The sequence below is a fragment of the Dendrobates tinctorius genome, unplaced genomic scaffold (genome assembly GCF_039654945.1).
Source record: "Dendrobates tinctorius isolate UK_male_01 unplaced genomic scaffold, ASM3965494v1 ptg000367l, whole genome shotgun sequence".
NCBI lineage: Eukaryota > Metazoa > Chordata > Amphibia > Anura > Dendrobatidae > Dendrobates > Dendrobates tinctorius.
In genome coordinates, this window is record NW_027362033.1 from 2186597 (window position 1) to 2203802 (window position 17206).

A 17206-nucleotide genomic window follows, 5' to 3' on the forward strand; every position below is an offset into this window, starting at 1 on the left:
ATGCAAATAAAATGAAAAAAAAACAGACAATGTGATTTTCTGAATTTTTTATTCTCAGTTTGTCTCCCATATTTGAGGTCTACCTATGATATAAATTACAGACGCCTCTCATCTTTTTAAGTGGTGGAACTTGCACTATTGCTGACTGACTAAATACTTTTTTGCCCCACTGTATGTATACACATCTATCGAGAATATGGGGACATCAGGGACCAAGCCGCTATGTGCAATGTGAGTGTATGGCGACTGAAATAGGTGTCCTTTTATACTGAGTAAAGGGAGACCACAACTCACTTCAGGTGAGAACGAGGGATTGTGGCAAATGGAGGAACCGATCCCTTTTTGCTATGACCTTTTACAGTCTCCCTTTTTCTCTTAGAACTTTGATCCTTATATTAAAAGCCGCACAGGTCCTATTTTTTCCTTTTCTTTTAGAATATGATCCTTTTGCACTTTTCCTCTCTTTTTATTTTACCTGAACACTGCCTTAAGCTGTACATAGACTATAATTATACTATTTCTGCCTTGCTTTTTTACAGTACTTTCAAGTTCAAAAATTATTTTTAGCCTCAGGTTTTGCATTATTCACATACTTATCTTCCTGACGGCATTGGCTAGCTTTCCCCATTATTGACTTAATGTAACGAATGGAAGCGGAGACAGAGATGGTGAAGTTCACATTCGTTTTTATTTTTTAAGTGGAACCTCGGGACCACAGTCTGGGGGGCTCTGAAGGGGGCGTGACTAGTGAGCCCCGGGCACCCGTAGTAAAGCCCCTCAGGCAGGGCCAGAATGGAATACCCGGAGGACACAGGTGCTACCTCCAGTTAGACCCCGAACACGTGGCAGCTGTCCCAGCGGAACCAAAAGGGATAACAAGAGTTACAGCAGAGTCCGTGATGCGCTGGGTCCTGGATCCGGTTAGTTGGTAAGGAGTTGGTTCCAGTGACCTTCACACAGTCCTTGGACTCGGATTGCTGTAGGCGGAATGGGATGGCTTAGGTCCAGATAGTTGCTGACATAACCAGGTAACACAGGATACTGATATGCTGTGGACACAGAGAGCATTAGACAATGCACATAGACTGCAGATGCAGTGCAGACAGGTTAGCATGAGAACCGGATGTAGCAATGATAGATACTCGGTGCTCTCCCTATGGAGGAGAGGCCAGAAATAGCAGCCAGTGCGCTGCCATTGGTTGATTGCATTTTTTGAATAATGCACGCCGCCCCTTTAAGAAGGCAAGAGGGCGGGCGGGCGTGCCCTAATAGCCTTAGCTACAGATCTCCTCACAGGACGCCAGGAGGAGGAGGCAGGAGGGAGGACAGAACACTGAGCAGCAGCATGAGAGGCTCGAGGTGAGTGCCCAGAACGGAGAGCAGCGGCAGGCCAGGACGGGGGCCAGGTGTAACAGCGGCAGACCTGGACGCAGTGCCAGGACGGGGGCCGGGTGTAACAGCGGCAGACCTGGGCGCAGCGCCAAGACGGGGGCCTGTTTAACAGCGGCAGACCTGGGCGCAGCGCCAGGACGGGGACCGGGTGTAACAGCGGCAGACCTGGACGCAGCGCCAGGACGGGGACCGGGTGTAACACTTATATTCTGGAGGCAGCGCCAGGACGGAGACCGGGTGTAACACTTATATTCTGGAGGCGATTCGTCAGGATTTTATTTAGGGGTATCAGACTACAAGGGGGCTGAATACAAATGCACCTCATAATTTCCAGATATATATTTTTTCTTATAATTAGAAAACCCTGTATCATTTCCTTTACACTTCACAAATACTTTCTACTTTATCTTGGTGTTACAGGAAAATAATATGGAAAATTTCATGGGTATGAATACTTTTGCAAGACACTGTGACAGATAAAACCCACGTACACTTTTTGTCTGTACCAACTGGTCTTATTCAGAGAGATTGAAGGGTCCAAAGCTGGTGCCTCACCGTACCTCTTCTTCACGAGCTCTTGGCAGGAGAGGGGTAACTGGATGATACCATCAATCACTTGCAGCCATAAATGTTGATAAGTTTATGAGAATCGCTGTTGAGAATTTATTGTTGTTGGTGTTGATGATTATGAATGGGACATTTGCCCAACATGCACAAAACTATATAAATAGCACAAGATAAGCATTGTGGTACATGAGCCGCCTGCACTCGGCGATGGCGAGGAGGCCTTCAGCTATGCTGTAATTAAATATTGGATGGAGCCGGAGTCCAGAGCTGCGCGGGTGGTGGAGGTCCACAATAATGGAGTGAGAGGGAAGCTGATATCCTTACAAATGTGCTACCCAGAAACAGAAGTGCTCGAATCACCCCGACCTGCAAGAGTGACCCCCACACCCCAGAGTGACCCCAACCTGCAAGAGTGACCCCCACACCCCAGAGTGACCCCAACCTGCAAGAGTGACCCCCACACCCCAGAGTGACCTCAGCCTGGAAGAGTGACCCCCACACCCCAGAATGACCCCCACACCCCAGAGTGACCCCAACCTGCAAGAGTGACCCCCACACCCCAGAGTGACCCCATCCTGCAAGAGTGACCCCCACACCCCAGAGTAACCTCAGCCTGGAAGTGACCCCAACACCCCAGAGTGACCCCAACCTGCAAGAGTGACCCCCCACAGTGACCTCAGCCTGGAAGAGTGACCCCCACACCCCAGAGTGACCTCAGCCTGCAAGAGTGACCCCCACACCCCACAGTGACGCCAACCTGCAAGAGTGACCCCTACACCCCAGAGTGACCTCAGCCTGCAAGAGTGACCCCCACACCCCAGTGACCCCAACCTGCAAGAGTGACCCCCACACCCCAGAGTGACCTCAGCCTGGAAGTGACCCCAACACCCCAGAGTGACCCCTACCTGCAAGAGTGACCCCCACACCCCAGAGTGACCTCAGCCTGCAAGAGTGACCCCCACACCCCAGAGTGACCCCAACCTGCAAGAGTGACCCCCACACCCCAGAGTGACCTCAGCCTGGAAGAGTGACCCCCACACCCCAGAATGACCCCCACACCCCAGAGTGACCCCAACCTGCAAGAGTGACCCCCACACCCCAGAGTGACCTCAGCCTGGAAGTGACCCCAACACCCCAGAGTGACCCCAACCTGCAAGAGTGACCCCCCACAGTGACCTCAGCCTGGAAGAGTGACCCCCACACCCCAGAGTGACCTCAGCCTGCAAGAGTGACCCCCACACCCCACAGTGACGCCAACCTGCAAGAGTGACCCCCACACCCCAGAGTGACCTCAGCCTGCAAGAGTGACCCCCACACCCCAGTGACCCCAACCTGCAAGAGTGACCCCCACACCCCAGAGTGACCCCAACCTGCAAGAGTGACCCCCACACCCCAGAGTGACCCCAACCTGCAAGAGTGACCCCCCACACCCCAGAGTGACCCCAACCTGCAAGAGTGACACCCACACCCCAGAGTGACCTCAGCCTGGAAGAGTGACCCCCACACCCCAGAATGACCCCCACACCCCAGAGTGACCCCAACCTGCAAGAGTGACCCCCACACCCCAGAGTGACCCCATCCTGCAAGAGTGACCCCCACACCCCAGAGTGACCTCAGCCTGGAAGTGACCCCAACACCCCAGAGTGACCCCAACCTGCAAGAGTGACCCCCCACAGTGACCTCAGCCTGGAAGAGTGACCCCCACACCCCAGAGTGACCTCAGCCTGCAAGAGTGACCCCCACACCCCACAGTGACGCCAACCTGCAAGAGTGACCCCCACACCCCAGAGTGACCTCAGCCTGCAAGAGTGACCCCCACACCCCAGTGACCCCAACCTGCAAGAGTGACCCCCACACCCCAGAGTGACCCCAACCTGCAAGAGTGACCCCCACACCCCAGAGTGACCTCAGCCTGGAAGTGACCCCAACACCCCAGAGTGACCCCAACCTGCAAGAGTGACCCCCACACCCCAGAGTGACCTCAGCCTGCAAGAGTGACCCCCACACCCCAGAGTGACCCCAACCTGCAAGAGTGACCCCCACACCCCAGAGTGACCTCAGCCTGGAAGTGACCCCAACACCCCAGAGTGACCCCAACCTGCAAGAGTGACCCCCACACCCCAGAGTGACCTCAGCCTGCAAGAGTGACCCCCACACCCCAGAGTGACCCCAACCTGCAAGAGTGACCCCCACACCCCAGAGTGACCCCAACCTGCAAGAGTGACCCCCACACCCCAGAGTGACCCCATCCTGCAAGAGTGACCCCCACACCCCAGAGTGACCTCAGCTTGGAAGTGACCCCAACACCCCAGAGTGACCCCAACCTGCAAGAGTGACCCCCCACAGTGACCTCAGCCTGGAAGAGTGACCCCCACACCCCAGAGTGACCTCAGCCTGCAAGAGTGACCCCCACACCCCACAGTGACGCCAACCTGCAAGAGTGACCCCCACACCCCAGAGTGACCTCAGCCTGCAAGAGTGACCCCCACACCCCAGTGACCCCAACCTGCAAGAGTGACCCCCACACCCCAGAGTGACCCCAACCTGCAAGAGTGACCCCCACACCCCAGAGTGACCTCAGCCTGGAAGTGACCCCAACACCCCAGAGTGACCCCAACCTGCAAGAGTGACCCCCACACCCCAGAGTGACCTCAGCCTGCAAGAGTGACCCCCACACCCCAGAGTGACCCCAACCTGCAAGAGTGACCCCCACACCCCAGAGTGACCTCCACACCCCAGCCTGCAAGAGTGACCCCCACACCCCAGAGTGACCTCAGCCTGGAAGAGTGACCCCCCACACCCCAGAGTGACCCCAACCTGCAAGAGTGACCCCCACACCTCAGAGTGACCTCAGCCTGGAAGAGTGACCCCCACACCCCAGAGTGACCCCCAACCTGCAAGAGTAACCCCCACACCCCAGAGTGACCCCAGCCTGCAAGAGTGACCCCCACACCCAAGAGTGACCCCATCCAGCAAGAGTGACCCCCACACCCCAGAGTGACCTCAGCCTGGAAGAGTGACCCCCAACACCCCAGAGTGACCCCAACCTGCAAGAGTGACCCCCACACCCCACAGTGACCTCAGCCTGGAAGAGTGACCCCCACACCTCAGAGTGACCTCAGCCTGCAAGAGTGACCCCCACACCCCACAGTGACCCCAACCTGCAAGAGTGACCCGCACACCCCAGAGTGACCTCAGCCTGGAAGTGACCCCCACATCCCAGAGTGACCCCAACCTGCAAGAGTGACACCCACACCCCAGAGTGACCTCAGCCTGGAAGAGTGACCCCCACACCCCAGAGTGACCCTCACACCCCAGTGACCCCAGCCTGCAAGAGTGACCCCCACCCCCCAGAGTGACCTCAGCCTGCAAGAGTGACCCCAACACCCCAGAGTGACCCCAGCCTGCAAGAGTGACCCCCACACCCAAGAGTGACCCCATCCTGCAAGAGTGACCCCCACACCCCAGAGTGACCCCAGGCTGCAAGAGTGACCCCCACACGCCAGTGACCCCCACACCCCAGCCTGCAAGAGTGACCCCCACACCCCAGAGTGACCCCAGCCTGCAAGAGTAACCACCACACCCCAGAGTGACCCCCACACCCCAGAGTGACCCCCACAACCCAGAGTGACCTCAGCCTGGAAAAGTGACCCCTCCACACCCCAGAGTGACCCTAACCTGCAAGAGTGACCCCCACACCCCAGAGTGACCCCAACCTGCAAGAGTGACCCCCACACCCCAGAGTGACCCCAACCTGCAAGAGTGACCCCCACACCCCAGAGTGATCTCAGCCTGGAAGAGTGACCCCCACACCCCAGAGTGACCCCAACCTGCAAGAGTGACCCCCACACCCCAGTGTGACCTCAGCCTGGAAAAGTGACCCCCACACCCGAGTGACCCCAACCTGCAAGAGTGACCCCCACACCCCAGAGTGACCCCAACCTGCAAGAGCGACTCCCACACCCGAGTGACCCCAACCTGCAAGTGACCCCCACACCCCAGAGTGACCCCCACACCCCAGAGTGACCCCAACCTGCAAGAGTGACACCCACACCCCAGAGTGACACCCACACCCCAGAGTGACCCCAACCTGCAAGAGTGACCCCCACACCCCAGAGTGACCTCAGCCTGGAAGAGTGACCCCCACACCCCAGAGTGACCCCAACCTGCAAGAGTGACCCCCACACCCCAGTGTGACCTCAGCCTGGAAAAGTGACCCCCACACCCCAGAGTGACCCCAACCTGCAAGAGTGACCCCCACACCCCAGAGTGACCTCAGCCTGGAAGAGTGACCCCCACACCCCAGAGTGACCCCAACCTGCAAGAGTGACCCCCACACCCCAGTGTGACCTCAGCCTGGAAAAGTGACCCCCACACCTGAGTGACCCCAACCTGCAAGAGTGACCCCCACACCCCAGAGTGACCCCAACCTGCAAGAGTGACTACCACACCCGAGTGACCCCAACCTGCAAGTGACCCCCACACCCCAGAGTGACCCCCACACCCCAGAGTGACCCCAACCTGCAAGAGTGACACCCACACCCCAGAGTGACACCCACACCCCAGTGACCCCAACCTGCAAGAGTGACCCCCACACCCCAGAGTGACCCCATCCTGCAAGAGTGACCCCCACACCCCAGAGTGACCCCAACCTGCAAGAGTGACCCCCACACCCCAGAGTGACCTCAGCCTGGAAGAGTGACCCCCACACCCCAGAGTGACCCCACCCTGCAAGAGTGACCCCTATACCCCAGAGTGCCAGAGTGACCCCAACCTGCAAGAGTGACCCTCACACCCCAGAGTGACCCCAACCTGCAAGAGTGACCCCCACACCCCAGAGTGACCTCAGCCTGGAAGAGTGACCCCCACACCCCAGAGTAACCCCAACCTGCAAGAGTGACCCCCACACCCCAGTGACCCCAACCTGCAAGAGTGACCCCCACACCCCAGAGTGACCTCAGCCTGGAAGAGTGACCCCCACACCCCAGAGTGACCTCAGCCTGGAAGAGTGACCCCCACACCCCAGAGTGACCCCACCCTGCAAGAGTGACCCCTATACCCCAGAGTGCCAGAGTGACCCCAACCTGCAAGAGTGACCCTCACACCCCAGAGTGACCCCAACCTGCAAGAGTGACCCCCACACCCCAGAGTGACCTCAGCCTGGAAGAGTGACCCCCACACCCCAGAGTAACCCCAACCTGCAAGAGTGACCCCCACACCCCAGAGTGACCCCAACCTGCAAGTGACCCCCACACCCCAGAGTGACCCCCACACCCCAGAGTGACCCCAACCTGCAAGAGTGACCCCCACACCCGAGTGACCCCAGCCTGCAAGAGTGACCCCCACACCCCAGAGTGACCTCAGTCTGGAAGAGTGACCCCCCCACACCCCAGAGTGACCCCCAACCTGCAAGAGTGACCCCCACACCCCAGAGTGACCCCAACCTGCAAGAGTGACCCCCACACCCCAGAGTGACCCCAACCTGCAAGAGTGACTCCCACACCCGAGTGACCCCAACCTGCAAGTGACCCCCACACCCCAGAGTGACCCCCACACCCCAGAGTGACCCCAACCTGCAAGAGTGACACACACACCCCAGAGTGACACCCACACCCCAGAGTGACCCCAACCTGCAAGAGTGACCCCCACACCCCAGAGTTACCCCATCCTGCAAGAGTGACCCCCACACCCCAGAGTGACCCCAACCTGCAAGAGTGACCCCCACACCCCAGAGTGACCTCAGCCTGGAAGAGTGACCCCCACACCCCAGAGTGACCCCACCCTGCAAGAGTGATCCCTATACCCCAGAGTGCCAGAGTGACCCCAACCTGCAAGAGTGACCCTCACACCCCAGAGTGACCCCAACCTGCAAGAGTGACCCCCACACCCCAGAGTGACCTCAGTCTGGAAGAGTGACCCCCCCACACCCCAGAGTGACCCCAACCTGCAAGAGTGACCCCCACACCCCAGAGTGACCCCAACCTGCAAGAGTGACCCCCACACCCCAGAGTGACCCCAACCTGCAAGAGTGACCCCCACACCCCAGAGTGACCTCAGCCTGGAAGAGTGACCCCCCCACACCCCAGAGTGACCCCAACCTGCAAGAGTGACCTCCACACCCCAGAGTGACCCCAACCTGCAAGAGTGACCCCCACACCCCAGAGTGACACCCACACCCCAGAGTGACCCCAACCTGCAAGAGTGACCCCCACACCCCAGAGTGACCCCAACCTGCAAGAGTGACCCCCACACCCCAGAGTGACCTCAGCCTGGAAGAGTGACCCCCACACCCCAGAGTGACCCCAACCTGCAAGAGTGACCCCTACACCCCAGAGTGCCAGAGTAACCCCAACCTGCAAGAGTGACCCTCACACCCCAGAGTGACCCCAACCTGCAAGAGTGACCCCCACACCCCAGAGTGACCTCAGCCTGGAAGAGTGACCCCCACACCCCAGAGTAACCCCAACCTTCAAGAGTGACCCCCACACCCCAGAGTGACCCCAACCTGCAAGTGACCCCCACACCCCAGAGTGACCCCCACACCCCAGAGTGACCCCAACCTGCAAGAGTGACACCCACACCCCAGAGTGACACCCACACCCCAGAGTGACCTCAGCCTGGAAGAGTGACCCCCCCACACCCCAGAGTGACCCCAACCTGCAAGAGTGACCCCCACACCCCAGAGTGACCCCATCCTGCAAGAGTGACCCCCACACCCCAGAGTGACCCCAACCTGCAAGAGTGACCCCCACACCCGAGTGACCCCACCCTGCAAGAGTGACCCCTATACTCCAGAGTGCCAGAGTGACCCCAACCTGCAAGAGTGACCCTCACACCCCAGAGTGACCCCAACCTGCAAGAGTGACCCCCACACCCCAGAGTGACCTCAGCCTGGAGGAGTGACCCCCACACCCCAGAGTAACCCCAACCTGCAAGAGTGACCCCCACACCCCAGAGTGACCCCAACCTGCAAGAGTGACCCCCACACCCCAGTGACCCCAGCCTGCAAGAGTGACCCCCACACCCCAGTGACCCCAACCTGCAAGAGTGACCCCCACACCCCAGAGTGACCCCAGCCTGCAAGAGTGACCCCCACACCCTAGAGTGACCCCCACACCCCAGCCTGCAAGAGTGACCTCAACACCCCAGAGTGATCCCCACACCCCAGAGTGACCCCAGCCTGCAAGAGTGACCCCCACACCCCAGAGTGACCCCCACCCCCCAGAGTGACCTCAGCCTGCAAGTGACCCCCACACCCCAGAGTGACCCCAACCTACAAGAGTGACCCCCACGACCCAGAGTGACCCCCACATCCCAGAGTGACCTCAGCCTTCAAGAGTGACCCCCACACCCCAGAGTGACCCCAGCCTGCAAGAGTGACCCCCACACCCCAGAGTGACCCCCACCCCCCAGAGTGACCTCAGCCTGCAAGAGTGACCCCCACACCCCAGAGTGACCCCAGCCTGCAAGAGTGACCCCCACACCCCAGTGTGACCCCAGCCTGCAAGAGTGACCCCCACACCCCAGAGTGACCCCAGCCTGCAAGAGTGACCCCCACACCCCAGTGTGACCCCAGCCTGCAAGAGTGACCCCCACACCCCAGAGTGACCCCAGCCTGCAAGAGTGACCCCCACACCCCAAAGTGACCTCAGCCTGCAAGAGTGACCCCCACACCCCAGAGTGACCCCAGCCTGCAAGAGTGACCCCCACACCCCAGTGTGACCCCAGCCTGCAAGAGTGACCCCCACACCCCAGAGTGACCCCAGCCTGCAAGAGTGACCCCCACACCCCAGTGTGACCCCAGCCTGCAAGAGTGACCCCCACACCCCAGTGTGACCCCAGCCTGCAAGAGTGGTCCCACTTGTAAACAAAGTCCTCCAAATCTTCATGAAGGACTGTGGAGAATGAGGGTGGGTGACGGCCTCCCCAGTGTCCATTTCTATAGAGGTACTGCCGTCCACAGAGGTTGCCCCCACCGCTGCTGGTGGTCCCACCGCAGGCCATGGATTTTTGAACCTGAAGTTAGAATTTTATCCAAATTCTTGCCGATTACGGTGGCTTAGAGTTGATATTCGCACAATTCCATTAATAACACGAAGGATAACATTTCACCTAAAATGAGTCCAGACCTCCACCCACAAAAACAATTGTTTGACCGGGGATTTGTGAGGCTGGAGATGGCCCAATGACAAGTAAAGACCTGAGCATCAGTAGAGAGACAGAAGACCACATTAATTCTCTGAGCAGGACCAGGGCAACGTAGCAGACTTGTGGACCCTCCCCGGGGAGACAAAAACGTCCAGATAAAGTTCAAGCTGCTGACTTTTTACTTCCAAAACCTATCAAGAGTTAGATTCAGCTGACTCGATATGTATGAAGGACTTGGAATCTGTCAGCAGGATTTTGCTGCTCCATATGAGAGCAGCACGATGTAGAGACAGAGACCCTGATTCCAGCGATGTGCCACTTAAAGGCCTGCTTGCTGCAGTTTTAGTAAAATCCATTTTCTCTGCTGCAGAAATAGCCGTTCTCTAAATGCGACGCTCTGTATGACAGCTCTGTGTACACTGTGCATAGGCACAAAGCTGCCAGTCAGTGGTGAGGGCAAGGGTATATGGACCACCTGACTATAGAGGACCACATGGCAGCAGGTTCACCAGTCCGCTAGAGATAATGAAGAAAAGGAAGGGGAAAAAATGTCAGCTCACCCATATATGAAGGATTGATGCACGGAAACCTGCGGCACCACAGTAAACAATCAGAGAAAAAAATATTCCAACATCCAAATCTTCCTAAAATATACGCTTTATTTAATTAAAAAAATTGCGGATCCAGGACCAGCTCTAAAAGGCAAACGCGCTTCAGACTGCTGTCTTTATTTATAGCATGTAATACTGTGAATTATGTGATATCCTGAAATGTACATGATTCAACAGGACCAATCAGGGAAAAGGAACAGGACCAGTCACAGAAAAAAAGAACAGGACCAATCACGGAAAAGGAACAGAACCAGTCACAGAAAAAAATAACAGGACCAATCACGGAAAAGGAACAGGACCAATCAGGGAAAAAGCACAGAACCAATCACAGAAAAGGAACAGGACCAAATCAGGTAAAAGGAACAAGACCAATCAGGGAAAAGAAAAATAGGATCAATCATGGAAAAGAAAAACAGAACCAATCACAGAAAAGGAACAGGACCAATCAGGTAAAAGGAACAAGACCAATCAGGGAAAAGAAAAATAGGATCAATCATGGAAAAGAAAAACAGAACCAATCACAGAAAAGGAACAGGACCAATCAGGGAAAAGGAACAGGACCAATCACAGAAAAAAAGAACAGGACCAATCACGGAAAAAGGAACAGGACCAATTAGGGAAAAAGAACAGAACCAATCACAGAAAAGGAACAGGACCAATCAGGTAAAAGGAATAAGACCAATGATGGAAAAGAAAAACAGAACCAATCACAGAAAAGGAACAGGACCAATCACGGAAAAGAAACAGGGTCAATCAGGTAAAAGGAACAAGACCAATCACGGAAAAGGAACAGGACCTATCACGGAAAAGGAACAGGACCAATCACGGAAAAGGAGCAAGACCAATCAGGGAAAATGAACAAGACCAGTCACGGAAAAGAAAAATAGGATCAATCATGGAAAAGAAAAACAGAACCAGTCATGGGAAAGGATCAGGACCAATCACAGAAAAGGAACAGGATCAATCAGGTAAAAGGAACAAGACCAGTCACGGAAAAGGAACCGGACCATTCAGGGAAAATGAACAGGACCAATCACGGAAAAGGAACAGGGTCAATCACGTAAAAGGAACAAGACCAGTCACGGAAAAGGAACAGGCTCAATCAGGTAAAAGGAACAAGACCAATCACGGAAAAGGAACCGGACCATTCAGGGAAAATGAACAGGACCAATCACGGAAAAGGAACAGGGTCAATCACGTAAAAGGAACAAGACCAATCACGGAAAAGGAACAGGCTCAATCAGGTAAAAGGAACAAGACCAATCACGGAAAAGGAACCGGACCATTCAGGGAAAATGAACAGGACCAATCACGGAAAAGGAACAGGGTCAATCACGTAAAAGGAACAAGACCAATCACGGAAAAGGAACAGGCTCAATCAGGTAAAAGGAACAAGACCAATCACGGAAAAGGAACCGGACCATTCAGGGAAAATGAACAGGACCAATCACGGAAAAGGAACAGGGTCAATCAGGTAAAAGGAACAAGACCAATCACGGAAAAGGAACCGGACCATTCAGGGAAAATGAACAGGACCAATCACGGAAAAGGAACAGGGTCAATCAGGTAAAAGGAACAAGACCAGTCACGGAAAAGGAACAGGCTCAATCAGGTAAAAGGAACAAGACCAATCACGGAAAAGTAACCGGACCATTCAGGGAAAATGAACAGGACCAATCACAAAAAAGGAACAGGACTAATCTCGGAAAAGGAACATGATCAATCATGGAAAGGGAAAATAGCACAAATGTATTAAGACATGAAAGACATAATAATACCCCGAAAAAATATATAAGAAGTATATTTTAATATAGGTAAAATAGAAACATTTCTTAATTTCTTCATAGAGGTAGATGATGTCCTGATTAATATTTATGGCCAAAGGTGATCTAGTCTGTAGGGAGTAGATCTTCCATGATTGGTCCTGTTCCTTTTCCGTGACTGATTGTTACTTTTTTCATGATTGGTCCTGTTCCTTTTTTCCCCTGATTGGTCCTGATCCTTTTTTCTTCTGATATTTCCTTTTCCGTGATTGTTTCTGTTGGATCATGTAAATTTCGGGATATGACTAGTGATCAGCAAGCATGCTCGCCACTACTCGGTGCTAGCCTGACCATCTCGCTGCTCGAGATGCTTGGAGCTTCCCGAGTGTTTCCTGGGTTGCTCGCCAGGAGCTTGGGTCTCCACTCTGCATGTTTGGTGCTCTTTAGAGATCTAATGAACATGCAGGGATTGTCTGCCACACAGTGTAATGCCGAAGCAATGTTGGTTGTGGCATTACAGTGATTGGCTGGCCGCACAGCGCCATCAAGTCTACAGTAGACTGGACGCCGCCCTGCTCGTCACAGTCAGCTCCTGAATCAGGCAGTGTAGGGAGAGTTGCTGCTGAGTTAGGGAGAGATTTGTTTGCTTCGTACTTAGTGTGGATATACATATATAATACACATATCCATCTAAACTAACAGCCCTTCTGAGGACTAATAAAGCTGCTGTAGGGATTTGCTCTGGTAGGCGATGGCAGGTCCGCAGTAACGAGAACACACAGGCTTAAAGTCCAACTTCAGTGGTTTATTGTCACTTTGAAAAACAGCAGGTTAGCAGAAAGTAACAGAAAACATAAACATGCTCCAGCTTGGAGAACCACTGGTCCCAGAATTATCCTTACATGGGATGGACTTAACTAAGCGGCTGCAAGGTCAGCGGCATCCGCCAGGTGCCATTCCCAGGGTTGTTTGGAGTCTTGCTGCTATAGTCGAGCAAACAAATTCAGGCGAACTCCAGCCAAGTTCTTGTATCTTCCACACACACTCACCATGTGCCAAATACCAACCTCCATTATATAGCCCATAACCCCATCCACAGGTGAGGTCGACATCACATGGGCTGATCAGATCACGTGACCATGACATCATCGCATTGTCTTTAGGGAAAATCCCGTCCAAACTTTAACCTGCTGGGAGAAATGTATCTCCCATCCAGCAAAACACCCTTTGCTGTACCACATACCTCCCTCCTTTGTTCAACCCTAGGGGGGTGGACACATGACAAACAGTGAACTCTGGACAGGGCATCTGCATTCCACTGCAGTCTGCCTGCCTGATGTTCTACTGAAAAACTAACATTTTGCAGGGACAGAAACCACCTGGTGACTCGTGCATTCCTCTCTTTAGCTTGACTCATCCATGTAAGAGGGGAATGATCTGTCACCAAACGAAACAATCTCCCCAGCAAATAATAGCGCAATGACTCAAGTGCCCACTTAATGACCAGGCGCTCTCTTTCCACAATACTGTACCTGGTTTCGGCTGGGGTAAGCTTCCGGCTTAGGAAACTAACGGGATGCTCTGCCCCGTTAACCTCCTGAGACAGCACAGCACCGAGCCCTATCTCACAGGCATCACTCTGCACAATGAACTCTCTTTTGAAATCAGGTGTAATCAGAACTGGTGTACCACACAGTACCAATTTTAGCTTTACAAAGGCCTCCTCTATCGGATCATTCCAGTGGACCATCACAGACTTCCTCCCTTTCAAGCAGTCTGTTAAAGGAGCCGACAGGGTTGCAAAGTTGGGAATAAACCGTCTGTAATAACCCACTAAACCTAAAAAGGCTTTCACCTGTTTTGTTGTGAGGGGATGGGGCCAGTTCTGGATTGCCTCCACATTGTTTACTTGGAGTTTGAGGACTCCTCTCACAATGACGTAACCCAAGTACCGGGCTTCCTCCAACCCTATGGAACACTTCTTTGGGTTGGCAGTTAACCCTGCTTGTCGCAAGGAATCTATTACCGCCTGTACTTTTGATAAGTGACTTTCCCAGTCGGTGCTGTACACAATATAGTCTAGATAGGCTGAGGCATAACGGCGAGGGGGACGAAGAACAATATCCATTAACCACTGGAATGTTGCTGGCACACAATGTAGCCCAAAGGGTAATACTTTATATTGAAACAGCCCCTCGGGTGTTACAAACGTTGTTTTTTCCCTGGCCGCCTCTGTTAGGGGTACCTGCCAATAACCTTTTGTGAGGTCAGGGTTGAAAAATATCGTGCCTGCCCAAACCGCTCTATCAACTCATCGACCCGGGGCATGGGGTAGGCATCAAATTTTGAAATTTCCTTGTTTTCTAAAGTCATTACAGAACCTTAGCGTCCCATCAGGCTTGGGTATTAGGACTATTGGGCTGGCCCACTCACTTTGGGACTCTTCAGTGACCCCTAACTGCAGCATAGTTTTTACCTCCTCCGCGATGGCTTGTTGCCAGGCCTCAGGCACCTGATATGGCTTTACTCAGACTTTGGCCTGTGGCTCTGTGACAATGTCGTGTTGGATTAAGGAGGTGCGTCCAGGGAGCTCCGAAAAAACATCTGTACCCCATTGACAAACTGTACATTCTCCCTGTCTCTAGCCAAAGTAGGGTCTCTGAGTTGCACCGTACCAAAATTGTCACTTGAAACATTTAAGTCTGACATTTCAGGTGCCGGCGGCAAATCTTCCACCTCTCCAGCCAACACTTCTATGGGAGGATTCATCCCCTCCTCCACCGAAAGGAAGGTTAGCCCTACCGCCAGCACTTCTTCCACTGGGCCACCAGGTTCATGCCCTACTTCTGGAGAATGTCACCTGGTTGCCACTGGTGCCGGCAGCTGTTCAGGGAGTGGGACAACAGTTTTCCACAGCACAGAAAACAAAGGAAAGTCTCTTCCAATTATCACTTCATAATGCAAATTAATCACAACCCCCACCTTGTGACACTGCCTCCCCGCTGGTGTGTTTATCACCACTAGTGCGGTAGGATAGTCTTTCAGGTCCCAATGTATACAACACCCCAATTTTCCGACCAGTATACTCGCTGGTTTGTACCAGGGTGGCTCGTACCAGGGTTACGAGACTCCCTGAGTCCAGTAAGGCCACAGCCAGGCTGCCCTCCACTTCAACCTTACACAAATGTTCAATATTAGGAACCTTTGGGGTGCCCATTGCACACATCGGTTCGGCATAGTGGGACTGGCGGTACCCAAAGTTTTTGTCCATGGGCTCAGCCAGGTGGGAGCAATCAGCTCTCATATGACCTGGTTCCTGCCACTGCCAGCGATTATGGGGATCCTTACTTCCCCAGATAAGTCCTGAGCAGCCTTCCTGGGCTCTGCTCGCCTAGCCAGGGGTGGAGACTTAGGGAACCTTCCTGATACCTTCCAGGAAGTCCCACACTGTAGTTCTTTGGTAGCCTCATATCTCTCTATGAGGTCTATCATCTGAAGGGCATTAGTAGGGGAGTCCAGTCCGACCCATGTTTGGAGGGAGTGGGGCAAAGCCCTCCAAAATTTATCAGTCACTATGCGGTCCAGCATGGCCGTGGGAGACAATACCTCAGGCGGCAACCACTTTTCTAACAGGTGCACCAGGTCATAATACTGGGACTGAGCCAGCTTGGAGGGGTTAACCTCCCACTGGTGTACCCGTTGGGCCCGGACTAACACATTTACCCCAAGACGTGCCAGTATCTCACCCTTGACGATCGTGTAGTCCGCCCTTTGCTCAGTGGGTAAGTCCATATAGGCTTTCTGCGGTCCTGGGGCCAGAAACGGAGAGATGATTTCTGCCCACTGGTCCTGGGGTAATTTTTCCCTCTCAGCCACTCCTTCAAACATCTCTAGGTACGTCTCAACATCGTCAGACTTCTCCATTTTGGGAACCGCTGTACGAACCGCTTTCCTGACATCATGGATTCCCCGGGTAATTCCTGTTGTCTGTGTAGCCTGCTGCTGCTGTAGCATGGCCTTTATAAGCATTTTTACTGTTGTCTCCATTTCTAGAAAGTTCCTCACCTGGATCTGCGGCACTCTTTTCACCCAGGACATAAGCTGGAGTGCAGAGCAAAATATCAGCAAAAAACAGCCCGGCCTCACTGCGTATGCCCGCATTCTCCACCAATTGTAGGGATTTGCTCTGGTAGGCAATGGCAGGGCCGCTGTAACGAAGCAACACACAGGCTTAAAGTCCAATTTCAGTGATTTAATGTCACTTTGAAAAACAGCAGGTTAACAGAAAGTAACGGAAAACATAAACATGCTCCAGCTTGGAGAACAACTGGTCCCAGACTCACCCTTGCATGGGACTGGCTTAACTAAGTGGATGCCAGGTCAGCGGCATCCGTCAGGTGCTGTTCCCAGGGTTGTTTGGAGTCTTGCTGCTATAGCTCTGCAGCACAGGTAATCCTGCTAACAAATTCAGGCGAACTCCAGCCAAGATCCTGTATCTTCCACACACACTCACCATGTGCCAAATACCAACCTCTATTATATAGCCCATAACCCCGCCCACAGGTGAGGTCGACATCACATGGGCTGATCATGTGACATCATCGCAGGTCCTTGTCTTTAGGGAAAATCCTGTCCAAACTTTAACCTGCTGGAAGAAATGTATCTCCCATCCAGCACTACAGCCTTTGCTGTACCACACTGCATAGATATAAGTGCTAGGCAGGC

The 17206-nt window shown here is 53.8% G+C and overlaps 1 protein-coding gene across 1 annotated transcript in view; it reads right to left on the minus strand.

The window, feature by feature from the left end:
• Positions 1 to 566: 566 nt before the first annotated feature.
• The window catches only part of WDR54 (WD repeat domain 54), a 108386-nt gene continuing 91746 nt past the window's right edge, over positions 567 to 17206 (minus strand). Inside the window, exon 11 of the transcript XR_012227321.1 lies at positions 567 to 1049. The gene's annotated coding sequence lies outside the window, so the exon portion shown is untranslated. The remainder of the gene's footprint in view (positions 1050 to 17206) is intronic.